The sequence below is a fragment of the Thalassophryne amazonica genome, chromosome 5 (assembly GCF_902500255.1).
Source record: "Thalassophryne amazonica chromosome 5, fThaAma1.1, whole genome shotgun sequence".
Classification (NCBI taxonomy): Eukaryota; Metazoa; Chordata; class Actinopteri; order Batrachoidiformes; family Batrachoididae; genus Thalassophryne; species Thalassophryne amazonica.
In genome coordinates, this window is record NC_047107.1 from 19,782,162 (window position 1) to 19,796,423 (window position 14,262).

The following is a 14,262-nucleotide window of genomic DNA, read 5'->3' on the forward strand; positions in this document are numbered from 1 at the left end:
CATTAATTTGCACCACTTTTTACAAAAATTTGATTAACTTTAACTTCTGACCCCTGTACAAACTGAAACTGACCTTTGTCACCCTTCTTTAATGTTTTTTTTTTACCCCCTAACTCCTTACCATTCAATCATAGATAGTCCAAAATATACCTTTTTGTAATATTTATGTTCAGACAAATAATGTGGTATAGCTTTCCAATTTGATTGGAAACATTTTTTAAAATTTTGACCCCTGTGTAATTCTTCAATTGACCCCTACCTGGTTGCCTATTGAAAATTCAAGTGGATACTCAGTTTTGAGTAATGTTTAAGGATTATGTGTGCCAATTTTGGTGCTTGTTTCCAGAAATTAACAATTGTTACAGTTATCTGCTCCACCAGTCTGGTTTCTTTAGTCTAAACTTATCTGGTAAGTGAATGACAAAAAGCTTCATTGACAGTTCTATGTGTGATGAGAACAAATTTAAGCTTTGGGCTTTCAAACTAAACACAGAACACTGTGTGCCATCGAAAACATCCAATTGTGAAGCACGGTGGTGGCAGCATCCTCCTGTTGGGATGCTTCTCTGCAGCAGAATGATGTTCGGGGCAGCTCCCATTGGCAAATTTTGATAATTATTTGTCTGTTTTGTTGCAAAAAAAAAGAAGATACTCAAACAGGGCTTGAAACAAGTGTGACTGTGGTAAGAGTAATGTGGTACAACAGTATCACATAGGGGACACACTGTTATTGCATATTGCAGAGATTTGCAGTCAGCTGTACTTCTCTCTGGTTGTGTTATAACCTGCACAGTGTTCATAAAGTGAACGTTAAAAATACATTAAATGAGATTTGACAAACTAATAGTAAATGCACCCTCTGCACACAACCACATCCTGCTGATTTTATCTCCTGAAATGGAACACAGTAACTATATAGAAAACCATCCGGCTGTCGGATGCTGCTTGGGCTAGAGGTGGGCGGATCGATCCTAATATCGATAATATCAATACCAACGCTGGTACTGATATTGAATGATCCTCATGTAAAAAGATCGCTACTCAAGCTTTTTTCTCTCCCGCACGCACTGACTGCTGCGCACGCAGATTCATCAAAGTCTACCTCTCTCTCTGTAGAGCAGGGCTGCGTCTGTGTCACACAACACGGAGCAGGCGCACCCTTGTATTGTGGTTTGTCAGCCCTCTACCTCAGGAGATTTTGTTTTAAGTTGTGTTGAGTGATATTTTTAAACAAAAATGTTGATTGTGATAATAAAGTATTTTGTTGTCACTTACAATGTTTGGCGAAATTCTATCTTAGGTCTTTTGGATCCTTTGGATCTTTGAAGCTTAAATATGAAAAAGTATCAGTATCGGTATCGATATCGATATCGGCGATACCAGGGCCTGTATTTACTTGGTATCAGATCAATACCAAAATTCCCGGTATCGCCCACCTCTAGCTTGGGCTTCACATGGTTTTGTAAGGTTCAATACTCCCAAGTTCCATGGGTTCAAAATGATTGTCAGTAAACATCCGATCACAATCATCGCATTTGTGTTTCTTCATTCTTTCATTCATCCAACCACAATCAATAAGCAGGTAAACATAGACATCGCCAATGCTAAGGGGTGGTAATTGTGTCAAAGTCCAGCATCCACACCACAGCTCTTGTGTTGGGATTGTGAACAGAGCCGTCCGCTGTAGTCACCCACAGCCACTTCCTCTCTGAGCCTTCATGATTGTACTCTTGTACAATTGTACAGGAGTACAGATTGTACGCTGAACTTGTGGAGCTTTCTACAGACTTAAAAATAAAACATATTTGTCAGCAAAACCGTTCACTGTATGAAAGTGACTGGAAGCTCGACTGTCTGCCCAAAAACCCAGGATGCTGACACCTCTTAATATAAATAAACTCAAGCTGTCCATATGTGATATGAACAATCGGGAACATTTCAACATTTCAGAAATTTGTGACATTGGGACAAGTCATGATACACAAAGCATGAATAATCAGATTTAATTGGGCACTATAGTCTCGTTGGAGGTTGGGCAATAAAGGGGTAATTTAATATGATGCAAATTTAATATGATGCAAAAATTAATATGATGCAAAAATTGTACTTCCGGGAACAGCCTCATTATCATTATTCACGTTAAATCTTACTAAAACTTACAGACACAACCCGTCCCATTTGCCTTGTCTTCCCTTCTCCACTGGGAACCAAAAAAAAAAAAAAAAACCCTGCAATTTTCGCGACTGCTTCAGTGACAATACAGTACACCATCTTTCCATGTGAGGTGATGCTGTGTTTGTGTTGTGCAATGGCAGGCTGTCCCCGGAAGAGGTCAAATCCCGCAATATCACGCAGGGGTTCAAATGAGACTGCGCTGCCCCTTTGGTGCAGATCAGGGGTACTCTTTTGTAAAATTAGGTGAAAGTGGAAAACGGGGTACCGTGCAGTAATTGGGCCAATCCTGTCATTTAGGCAAAAGCTTCCTACGGATGCTTTTCCACCATATGAAAAAAACATGTTATTCTCTTCAATATAAGACAGTGTTGAGATGTTAGAGACAAGTTAACTTTCTGGGACAGTGTGAGAAAGCGTGGACGTAGCATGTAACCGTAACTGTACACAATATATTCAGCAATACTCAGTTATATTCATATGTGGACATACGATTTGAGTCCATACTTACCTGTCAGTGCTGTCCTGGAAAACAGTTCTTCTCCCAAATCACAGGTGGTGACGTCCCTGCGATTTGGGGAAAGAACTGTTTTCCAGAACAACACTGAGAGTTTAGTACGAACCCAAATCTATGAAAATATGTTTAAATACAACAACATTGCTGTGCTGGAACTAGCAGATTCAGAATCCAGATCTCGATCCAGTTGAGACTTTGTGTCCGTACTTGAAAAAGATCCTTCTGTCGTGATTCCCAGGAAACCTGCTGGAGATTTGAGTATTTTTCCAAAAAAGAATGAGTAAAATACACTCAACAAAAATATAAACACACTTTTGGTTTTGCTCCCATTTTGTATGAGATGAACTCAAAGATCTAAAACTTCTTCCACATACACAATATCACCATTTCCCTCAAATATTGTTCACAAACCAGTCTAAATCTGTGATAGTGAGCACTTCTCCTTTGCTGAGATAATCCATCCCACCTCACAGGTGTGCCATATCAAGATGCTGATTAGACACCATGATTAGTGCACAGGTGTGCCTTAGACTGCCCACAATAAAAGGCCGCTCTGAAAGGTGCAGTTTTGTTTTATTGGGGGGGGATACCAGTCAGTATCTGGTGTGACCACCATTTGCCTCATGCAGTGCAACACATCTCCTTCGCATAGAGTTGATCAGGTTGTCAGTTGTGGCCTGTGGAATGTTGGTCCACTCCTCTTCAATGGCTGTGTGAAGTTGCTGGATATTGGCAGGAACTGGTACACGCTGTCGTGTACGCCGGTCCAGAGCATCCCAAACATGCTCAATGGGTGACATGTCCGGTGAGTATGCCGGCCATGCAACAACTGGGACATTTTCAGCTTCCAAGAATTGTGTACAGATCCTTGCAACATGGGGCCGTGCATTATCCTGCTGCAACATGAGGTGATGTTCTTGGATGTATGGCACAACAATGGGCCTCAGGATCTCGTCACAGTATCTCTGTGCATTCAAAATGCCATCAATAAAATGCACCTGTGTTCTTCGTGCATAACAGACGCCTGCCCATACCATAACCCCACCGCCACCATGGGCCACTCGATCCACAACAATGACATCAGAAAACTGCTCACCCACACGACGCCACACACGCTGTCTGCCATCTGCCCTGGACAGTGTGAACCGGGATTCATCCGTGAAGAGAACACCTCTCCAACGTGCCAGATGCCAGCGAATGTGAGCATTTGCCCACTCAAGTCGGTTACGACGATGAACTGGAGTCAGGTCGAGACCCCGATGAGGATGACGAGCATGCAGATGAGCTTCCCTGAGATGGTTTCTGACAGTTTGTGCAGAAATTCTTTGGTTATGCAAACCGATTGTTTCAGCAGCTGTCCGAGTGGCTGGTCTCAGACGATCATGGAGGTGAACATGCTGGATGTGGAGGTCCTGGGCTGGTGTGGTTACACGTGGTCTGCAGTTGTGAGGCTGGTTGGATGTACTGCCAAATTCTCTGAAATGCCTTTGGAGACGGCTTATGGTAGAGAAATGAACATTCAATACACGAGCAACAGCTCTGGTTGACATTCCTGCTGTCAGCATGCCAATTGCACGCTCCCTCAAATCTTGCGACATCTGTGGCATTGTGCTGTGTGATAAAACTGCACCTTTCAGAGTGGCCTTTTATTGTGGGCAGTGTAAGGCACACCTGTGCACTAATCATGGTGTCTAATCAGCATCTTGATATGGCACACCTGTGAGGTGGGATGGATTATCTCAGCAAAGGAGAAGTGCTCACTATCACAGATTTAGACTGGTTTGTGAACAATATTTGAGGGAAATGGTGATATTGTGTATGTGGAAAAAGTTTTAGATCTTTGAGTTCATCTCATACAAAATGGGAGCAAAACCAAAAGTGTTGAGTTTATATTTTTGTTGAGTGTATGTGCAGATGTTTAAAGCTGATAGAGAACTATACACAAAAAATAAAGGCTGGAACAGTGACCAATATTCCTCTTTATTCTTTCAAAAGAATTTAGGTTACAATGTTTTCTGTCATTTTCAATAATCATGTTATGCAATTAAAAATAATCAAAAAGGCAAACAAATATAAAACTACCACATGGTGAATATTTAGGTTTTTTTTTTTTTTTTTTAGATTTGCAGTGAAAATTGCCCCAAAACACGCAGACTTTTAAAACAAAAGTAAAAAGTTTGTGTTGGTGGTGCTGAAGTGAAATAAATAAATAAAAAGAGGAAGAGTAAAACTTTACTTACAGTTTGTTTTTTTAAACTGGAGTTGTCTCATGAGCTCTGGGTTTCCCCTAACTCTGTGAGTATTTCATGTTGGTATTTCATGTTGGACACTCTTGAACTCCCTTTCCTGTTTCCCTGCCTGAGCATGTCACGTCAAAGCGCGCCATTCTGTCTGTACAGGTGATCTTACGCACAGGAAATGGAAACTCTGAACGTGTGCATGTGTGTGTGAGCGTGTCTGTGCGGCCTTTGTGTGTGTTGCGTGCATGCGAGAGAGTGCTGAAATGGGGGGCAGAGATGAAACTGGATATGTTGGGAATAACACGAAGCACAAAAAGTGTCACATGATCTGAAACGCAGGCTTGATTTATTTGGCTTCAGAGCGAATCTGTTGCATGTGGTTTGGAGGAGAGAATGTTTTCCCTCTTCGCTCTCAGTGTGCTCAGACACAACACATGGAAACATTTTCTGAGAGGCTGTGGGTCTGTGAAAAAAAAAAAAAAAACCTCCAGACACTTTATTTCTTTTCCCTCTTTTCATAGCTTTTTGGGTTCATTTTTTTTTTAAACTGACTCAATTACATACATCTGTGAGCCATATGCAGAAATATGTCTATAGCTGGAAAAGCACTCATTAGAGTGCTTGCCGTTACCAAGGCGGAATGCTTTACAATCCAGGTAAAATTACAAGGTCCCCCACAAGTCGATCCCAAACTTTCCAGACAATTAATGAAAAATCATTTCATTGATCACTGAATAATCTTCAGTGGTCAATGGACATGTGTCGACCCGTATAAAAACACTTTGACACTTGCATGGATTTAATCCCCGGCACATTAATCCCATTGGCACACAATTTTGCCTGCCAATGAGTAAACTCGTTGTAAACTGTTGTAAACTGTGCACGGCTGCGTGCCAGTGCAAGAAGAAATTTTTGAAATGTTCAAAACTTCTGTCACTCATAAATTTCATTCCACTTGCATGAACTAATCACAAACATTGCGCAACTTATTCAAAAACACTGCAAGTGACTGTGTGTCATTGTGCGCAGGGCATCTGAACCTGAAATGTTACATCTATAATAAACATAACTTTACAAATACGCTATCTAACTCATTAGAAGGAATGAAAATTCAACTGTTTTACCAATACACACACACACACACACACATATATGAATATGGAGTGTCCTTGCCTCAAGTGGAAGAGTTTAAGTATCTCGGGGTCTTGTTCACGAGTGAGGGACGGATGGAGCATGAGATCAATAGACGGATCGGTGCAGCATCTGCAGTGATGCGGTCGCTGTATCGGACTGTCGTGGTGAAGAGAGAGCTGAGTAGGGGGCAAAGCTCTCGATTTACCGATCGATCTAGGTTCCGATCCTCACCTATGGTCATGAGATTTGGCTCTTGACCAAAAGAACGAGATCGCGAGTACAAGCGGCCGAGATGAGTTTCCTCCGCAAGGTGTCTGGGCGCTCCCTTAGAGATAGCGTGAGGAGCTCGGTGTCGAGCCACTGCTCCTCCACGTCGAAAGGAGTCAGTTAAGGTGGCTCGGGCATCTTTTCCGGATGCCCCCTGGACGCCTCTCTGGAGAGGTGTTCCGGGCACGTCCCACTGGGAGGAGGCCCCGGGGAAGACCCAGGACACGCTGGAGGGGCTACATCTCTCGGCTGGCTTGGGAACGCCTTGGGGTTCCCCCGGAGGAGCTGGGGGAGGTGTGTGTGAATCGGGACGTCTGGGCAGCTTTGCTTAAGCTGCTGCCCCCGCGACCCAACTCCAGTTAAAGCGGAAGAAAATGGATGGATGGATGGATATATATATATATGTAATTACCTTTGAGAGACAAGATTCCAAATGAGACTCACAAATTGGAGTAGAACGGGTATCATTCTGAGGAAAGAGGTTGCTGGCATTGTGTGTTCACTGTTTCTCTGGTTTTCTGTTTTGTAACTTGGTTTTTAGTGGCTTGTGTGTAATTTTTTTTTCTTTGGGTATGTACTTGGCGTGGTTCTTGGTGTTTCAGTGTGCATTTTTAGCCATTTTTGATTGTTTAGTGCCTTTTTTACACTGTATGATGCCACACGTCACTCTCTTGGCTAGCGCGATGCTAAGCTACCAGCTGATCTACAGAGCCTGAACAACAGTAATGTCCCTCGGGATATCCTCGCTATCAGAGAGCTTGGTTTGCTCTGCCACAGAGGCTCCTGGAGAAAGTTTGGACTGGGTCGTCTGTGCCGGTTATCTGGTCAGCTGAGCACATCGGCGCTCAGCGTTCACGTCATCAGAGTGCTGTGGCTTCTGGGACTTGTAGTCCTGATGTGACAACAGTGGTTTCTGACACTCTTCGGCGCTAGATGGAAAATGTGGAGTGGATTTTAATCTACACCGTCCTGTTCAAAGATGTCAGTTTGTCAACCCCCCAGAAGTCTTCAGTTTGGCCCCAGAAGTCTTCAGTTTGGCCTCATTAACATCAAATCACTGTCTTCAAAATCCCTGTTGATTAATGATGTAATTATGGATCATCACTTGGACATGATAGGGTTATGTGAAACCTGGCTCAAACCCACAGCTGTTCTTCCTTTGAATGAGGCCTGCCCACCGGCGTATACATTTAGTTGCGTGTCTCATGGTGCAAAGCAAGGCGGGGGTGTTGCTTTTATTTATAAATCTAGGTTTACCTTATTAGCTGTTGGGGGTCATAAATATATTTTGTTTAAGCATCTGATTCTCCACTCTGCCCATGATACTACGTACTGTCAGGGTGCATTTTTAACCATTTTTGGTATGGAAATCTTGGTCCAGCGAGATATCAGCATCAATTTGACCAGCTGGCACTCAGCCTGGGTTCATGTGTCATACATCATACGGACAAAGTGAGGAATCTTGGAGTAATTTTTGATCCCATGCTGTCCTTTGACCTCCATATTAGGGATGTGACCAGGACTGCTTTTTTTCATCTGCAAAATGTAGCGAGGATCCACGCCATCCTGTCTATGGCTGATGCTGAAACCCTGATTCATGCTTTTGTTTCTTCTAGATTGGATTATTGTAATGTCCTGTTTTCAGGGTTACCGCAGTCCAGCATTAGGGGTCTTCAGCTGGTTCAGAACGCTGCTGCAAGACTCTTAACATGAAGCAGAAGGTTTGAACATATTACACCCATTCTGGCATCTTTGCAGTGGCTTCCTGTCTCTGTAAGACCAGATTTTAAGGTCTTGGTATTAACCTATAGTTGTTCATGGACTGGTGCCTTCTTATCTGGCCGATTTTGTGAAACCCAACGTGGTTTTGCGGTCGCAGGATGCGGGACTATTGTGTGTTCCCAGGGTGAAGAAGAAGTCAGCGGGTCAAAGAGTTTTTTCTTATCGTGGACCTGCTCTGTGGAACAGGGTCCCTGCGACTGTGAAGCAGTCAGAGTCCATGGACATTTTTAAGTCAAGACTTAAAACATATTTTTATTCTCTTTCTTATGAATAGCTTTTATTTTTATCTGTTTTATTCTTTTACTTGTGTTTTTAATTATGTATTTGATTTGTTAATTTACTCAATTATTTAAAATTTTATTTTGTTCTGTGTGAGGTGTCTTGAGTTAACTTTTGTTGTGATTTGACGCGTTGCAAGCTGATAAATTAAATGCGTTCTCCATCACATGATGCATGCGAGACAACCTGCAGCTGTAGATAATTTCTCTGTGATTCTGGGAGCGATGTGAGAATGATTTCATCAGCCAAGTTCTGAGAGCAAATGCGTCATCGTCTACAAAATGATGATTTTGTACAGAGTGGCATCAAGCAGGCTAAATAGGTGGTGTCAAGCAGGACAAAGCAGGACAAATTGGCACAACGAAATGCGCAGTTAGTAATGCACAGCAAATTTGTGCAAGTGTCAAGGTGCATTGCTGTATGCACCACTTTATAGAACTGTTGCTTTGTGACAGACGTTGTCCATCCTTACCTGCTGAAAGTAGCCATCAGGTGAAGGTGTGACCTTGGTCTGGACAGAAGATTAGTGTTGGGAAGGTCCCTTTTGAAATGAAATAGCTTACAGATGGCTAGTTACTCTGTTAAAAATATAGTAATTTGAATTACTTCATCAGAGAAATGTAAACTATTACTTCTCAAACAAATGTTGGACAATTATCTGAAGAATCGTAAAAATATAAATTTAATCCTGGCAGTGTAGATCTCACAGCAATGATTACTGCCAAAGGTTTATTAAACGTTCTTCCATATGAGTAGATTTCAATTTGCATGGTCACCTATGAAGAATGTTTGCTCCTACCCTGCCCCTCCCAGTGTCCCCTCTTTTCTGTCCTCAGAGAAACAAGATTCCAAAGTATCCCATTGTTACAAAACAGTGTGTGGAAAAAGAGTGGCCAGATTTTTCACGAGACGATTTTTTATTCTCTAGGGAATGTCAAAAAGTTGCTAAATTGAATAATCCTTGTTTGGAATTTGCACCTCTGTTTCGGTGTTTTCAAACTTGTCTCACATTTTGTTCTGAAATATGCCATTTATGCACATCAAAGACATAAAGCAACATATGCCAAATGAATATTTTACACATTGGATTTTTATTCTTTATAGCAAAATGCAATCCCTTTGCTATCACCATCATTTTAACTAGTAACTGTCATTTAATTACATATTTTATTCTCAGTAACTGTAACAAATTATATTTATTATATTTATTACATTATTTTTTTAATTTAGTTACAAAACTTACATGCAACTACTTACTCTCCAACCCTGCCAAAAAAATTATAAAAATTATGATGTTGCAAAAAGACGCACAGTGGTTTAGTGGTTAGCACTGTTGCCTCACAAGAAGAAGGTCATGGGATTGTTTCCCACTTGTGGCCTTTCTGTGTGGAGTTTGCATGTTCTCCCCGTGTTTGTGTGGGTTCTCTCCAGGTGCTCTGGATTCCTCCCACATCCAAAGACACGCAGGTTAAGTGGATTGGAAATTTTAAATTGTCCGCAGGTGTGTATGTGAATGTGTTTGTTTGTGTATATGTGGACCTATGACAAACTGGTGTCCTGTCCACGGTGTACCCCGCCTCACGCTCTATGACTGCTGGGATAGGCTCCAGCTCCTCGTGACCCTTAACTGGAGTAAGCGATTGAAGATGAGTGAGTGCGTGATGAGGTGGGAAAAAAAAGGGCCTACGCCAGATATTCAGAATGGGTTAAGCAAAAGGCAAATGGCAAAAGGTGATGTTCTGTTTGTATTATTTCTATTGTTTGCTGATATTATGAATTTTTGGAACAATTTTATGGTGGAAAAAAGCATGATTGTTTTGTTATTTCAATTTAAAACTCACATGAATGTATTTATTGTGGCCTTAAACTTTGTTGTCATAGACTATTTATTCAATTCCATTTAATTTTGTAGCAAGTCCTCAAAGTGCTTCACAAGGAGAAGATCTAACCTTACTAACCATCCTGAGCAAGCACGCTCTGTACATCCAGAAAGTATTCACAGCTCTTCACATTTCCACATTTTGTTACGTTACGCCCTTATTCTAAAATGGATGAAATTCATTTTTTTCCTCAAACGTCTACACACAATACCCCATAATGACAATGTGATTTTTTTCCCCTAATTTATTAAAATAAATAAATACATAAGAAATCACATGTACCTATTATATTCACAATCTTTGCCATGAAACTCAAATTGAGCTCAGGTGCGTCCTGTTTTCACAGATCATCATTGAGATGTTTCTGCAGCTTAATTGGAGTACACCTGGGGTAAATTCAGTTGATTGAACATGATTTATAAAGGCACACACCTGTCTACATATAAGGTCTCACAGTTGGCAGTGCATGTCAGAGCACAAACCAAGCACGAAGTCTGTAGCTCTCCAAGACAGGATTGTCTTGAGGCACAAATCTGGGGAAGGGTATAGAAACATTTCTTCTGCTTGGAAGGTTCCAATGAACACAGTGGCCTCCATCATCTGTAATTGGAAGAAGTTCAGATCCACCTGGCCACCCGTCTAAACTGAGCGATCGGGAGAGAAGGGCCTTAAGGCACCTTGAGATTTGCATGCATTTAACCCATGCACTGCCATGCAATTCGTTGTGCCAAGGCGACCCGGTGTGTTCCGTTGGATGCTGCGCTTTGTGCTGCTGGACGTTGCATTTATATCAAATACTTATTTTGTGGTGGATTAATCATTTGCTCTATGAGTTTATCTGATGAAACCATCTTTAATCACTTCCAGAATCACAGAGGAATTTTCTACAGCTGCAGCTTTTTTCTCTCTCGTGCGCTTCATGACGTGGAGAATGCATTTGGAATAGTTTAAAAGGTAATTATTTACAATAATTATATTGTAGGCTAATAGCTTGGTAAAACAGTTGCATTTATATTCCTACTTATGAGCATCTGTAAAATTATAACATCTAGTCATAATCGTTCAAATGAGCTGCGCTGTGATGCGCTGCACTGATGCAATGACTCGCACTGACACTCAGTGTTTTTGAATTGTTTGTGCAATGTTCACGTTAAGTTCACAAAATTAATGTGTGCCAGAGATTTGGAACAATTCAAAATTCTCTTTGCGTACTTGCACACAGCTGCACACAGTTTACAATGAGTTTACTCTCTGGCACAGCAGATTGCATGCCAGTGTGGGGATCAAATTCAGGGTACCTTTAGTCAGCGAGGTGACTAAGAGCCCAAAGGTCACTCTGTCAGAGCTCCAGCACTCCTCTAAGGAAAGAGGAGAACCTTCCAGAAGGACAACCACCTCTGCAGCAATCCACCAATCAGGCCTGTATGGTAGAGTGGTCAGACAGAAGCCACTCTTTAGTTTAAGGCACATGGCAGCCCACCTGGAGTTTGCCAAAAAGCACCTGAAGGACTCTCAGACCATGAAAAACAAAATTCTCTTGTCTGATGAAACAAAGATTGGACTCTTTGGTGTAAAATGTTTGGAGGGAACCAGGCATCTCTACAATGAAGCATGGTGGTGGCAGCATCATGCTGTGGGGATGTTTTTCAGCAGCAGGAACTGGGAGACTAGTGAGATGAATACAGCAATGTACAGAGACATCCTGGATGAAAACTTGCTCCAGAGCACTCTTGATCTCAGACTGCGGTGACAGTTCATCTTTCAGCGAGACAATGGCCCTAAACACACAGCCCAGATATCAAAGGAGTGGCTTCAGGACAACTCTGTGAATGTCCTTGAGTGGTCCAGTCAGAGTCCAGACCTGAATCTGATTGAACATGTCTGGAGAGATCTGAAAATGGGTGTGCACTGACACTCCCCATCCAACCTGATGGAGTCTGAGAGGTGCTGCAAAGAGGAATGGACAAAACTGCCCAACGATAGGTGCACCAAGCTTGTGGCATCATGTTTAAAAAGACTTGAGGCTGTAATTGATGCTAAAGGTGCATCAACAAAGTACTGAGCAAAGGATGTGAATACTTATGTACACGTAATTTCTTCTTTTTTATGAATTTGCAAAAAAAAAAATTCATCATTATGGGGTGTTGTGAGTAGAATTTTGAGGATAAGGCTGTAACATAAAATGTAGAAAAAGTGAAGCAATATTTTCCGGTCATAATGCATAGATAGTTCTCTCGTGGGTCTCCATAAATAACTGCTCATTTCACACAAAGTCATTCCAGCAGTGTGCAAGGATCCTCTGAAGAGACCAAAGACATCCAGTAACATAAGCAGTTAGAGTCAACAACATAAAACCGACTACAGAGCCAAAAGGATGATTGAAAAGCAAATCTAAAACAAACTGAATTTAAAAGTACATGAAAATGTTTAACTGAGTATCTGAATTTGAACCTGGCTGAGTCTAGTTTAAATGAATAAACAGCTATAACAACAACAATAATAATATAATAATAATAAGATTAATTTATTATACAGCACTAAACTATACTTACAAAGACAATTAAATATCAAACATTTAAATTACAGGAATTGAAAAAGTATCATAAAGTACAAAATAAAACAAAATGAAAGCATTAAGGTCAGTATTTCCAATAGTCACTGGGTGAAAACAGCTGAAAACAGAAAAGTCTTTGCTCTCGATTTCAAAGCTCAACAGCTGAACTTGACTAACTTGACTGCCTTGACTGCACAGTGTGTGTGCACAGAAGGAAAGTGCCGCACCACGACACTTACTGACTAATCTTATGAACATACAGCCACCCAGCGCCCTGCAATCACCAGGCACATCCCATTCAAATGTAAAACTGTTCATAGTCTCAGTTGCAGCACTGGAGATTAATCATGGCTCAACCAATGTCCATGGGTCTGGTGGACCCACTGCATCACTGAATTTTTAGATCAATACAGCCATAACAATTTATATTAAAAAAATACAACGGGTCAGTATTTCAAATGTAATACTGTGCAATGTAGTTAAACCACATCGCACTGCTGCTGTGAAAAAAAAAAAAGTCACCCACAGAACCCGCGCTTTTCAAAAGCTCTGGGGCCTCATGTACAAAGTGTGCTTACGCACAAAAACCTGGCATTTTCTACAGCTATTGTCCACTGTCGACATGTAGAGGTGATGCTGGGTACTGTTAATAGTATGTAAACAAGAAGTCATCAGAGTGATGTGCACATCAGAGACACACGTTTGCAATTATATAGATGGATAAACAGTAAAAGCACGTGCAAAGTGATGCATAAAATGTCATTAAATGGCGTTGTCAGAGGACAGTCAGACATGAGCCTGTATTCGGAAAATGCGAGGATTTACATCCAAATGAGGATAATTGGCTCATAAACCAATCGATTTGGATTACCAAGGCCAGTGTTCCTGGAGTTGCACACAGAACTGCAGTCAGCCCAGAGCACAATACGGCGAGGAGTCAGGGGCTGTCTGTGCACACAGGTGCTGAACACGCTGGGCTTCCCGGCATCAGGGGCATTCCAGAGTGTGCTGGCTGATCAGTCAGGTGTGTGCCAGTCAACCTTGCACAGGGCCGCAATCATCCAAATCTAATCCAGGTACATTCCAACATTACAGCACATTTTTCGGCCAGTTTCCCGAATGTAACCAACTGATTATTTACAGGTATTATACCAAAGGGGCCAATTACTTATGCAACCCATGGTCTTCATTTATATAAATGCAGTCCATGGGTTGCAACTCATCATCTTGACTTTCATATTTTTAATTAATTTATATCAAGTTCTAGAGATATGCTTTGAGTTTGAGTTTAAGAAAGATAATTTTAGAAATACACTCAAAAAACTGACTAATTGGATTGGATGCCATCTAATAAATACAGTGAGGAAAATAAGTAAGTAAAATAAGTATCATGGAGGGGTCTGAAATTTTCATCTTAGGTGCATGTCCACTGTGGGA